Below are 1459 nucleotides of genomic sequence, written 5' to 3' on the forward strand. Positions count from 1 at the left end.
ATGATCCCCACATTTTATACAACATGAGACCCACATTTTATACAACATGAGCCCCACATTTTATACAGCATGAGCCCCACATTTTATACAACATGAGCCCCACATTTTATACAGCATGAGACCCACATTTTATACAACATGAGCCCCACATTTTATACAACATGAGCCCCACATTTTATACAACATGAGACCCACATTTTATACAACATGAGCCCCACATTTTATACAACATGAGCCCCACATTTTATACAACATGAGCCCCACATTTTATACAACATGAGCCCCACATTTTATACAACATGAGCCCCACATTTTATACAACATGAGCCCCACATTTTATACAACATGAGCCCCACATTTTATACAACATGAGCCCCACATTTTATACAACATGAGCCCCACATTTTATACAACATGAGCCCCACATTTCATACAACATGAGCCCCACATTTTATACAACATGAGCCCCACATTTTATACAACATGAGCCCCACATTTTATACAGCATGAGCCCCACCTTTTATACAGCATGAGCCCCACCTTTTATACAGCATGAGCCCCACATTTTATACAACATGAGCCCCACATTTTATACAACATGAGCCCCACATTTTATACAACATGAGCCCCACATTTTATACAACATGAGCCCCACATTTTATACAACATGAGGCCCACATTTTTTGTGTGGGGGCTTGCCTGATAGGGGATAACACTTCACATCATACAGACCAGTCCTACTATGTTCCTGGCAGGCAGATAGGGGATAACATTTCACATCATACAGATCAGTCCTACTGTGTTCCTGACAGGCAGATAGAGGATAACATTTCACATCATACAGATCAGTCCTACTGTGTTCCTGGCAGGCAGATAGGGGATAACATTTCACATCATACAGACCAGTCCTCCTGTGTTCCTGTCAGGCAGATAGGGGATAACATTTCACATCATACAGACCAGTCCTACTGTGTTCCTGGCAGGCAGATAGGGGATAACATTTCACATCATACAGACCAGTCCTACTGTGTTCCTGGCAGACAGATAGGGGATAACATTTCACATCATACAGACCAGTCCTACTGTGTTCCTGGCAGGCAGATAGGGGATAACATTTCACATCATACAGACCAGTCCTACTGTGTTCCTGACAGGCAGATAGGGGATAACATTTCACATCATACAGACCAGTCCTACTGTGTTCTTGGCAGGCAGATAGGGGATAACATTTCCCTGATTCAGGATGTTCTGGACGTCTCTAGGGCTATTGGGTTGAATAATGGTCTAATTTCAATTGATCAGGAAAATGCATTTGACTGAGTTTAAAGTGTGTAGAGGAACTAGACAGGGGTGTTCGTTCATTTGACTGAGTATATGTATTAGGTTGTTAAGATCTTAGATTACATGTAAAAAACAACTCAATGCTGAACTAAATCAAAATACGAATTTTTATTATAAA

This window comes from Salvelinus namaycush, unplaced genomic scaffold, assembly GCF_016432855.1.
Source record: "Salvelinus namaycush isolate Seneca unplaced genomic scaffold, SaNama_1.0 Scaffold285, whole genome shotgun sequence".
NCBI lineage: Eukaryota > Metazoa > Chordata > Actinopteri > Salmoniformes > Salmonidae > Salvelinus > Salvelinus namaycush.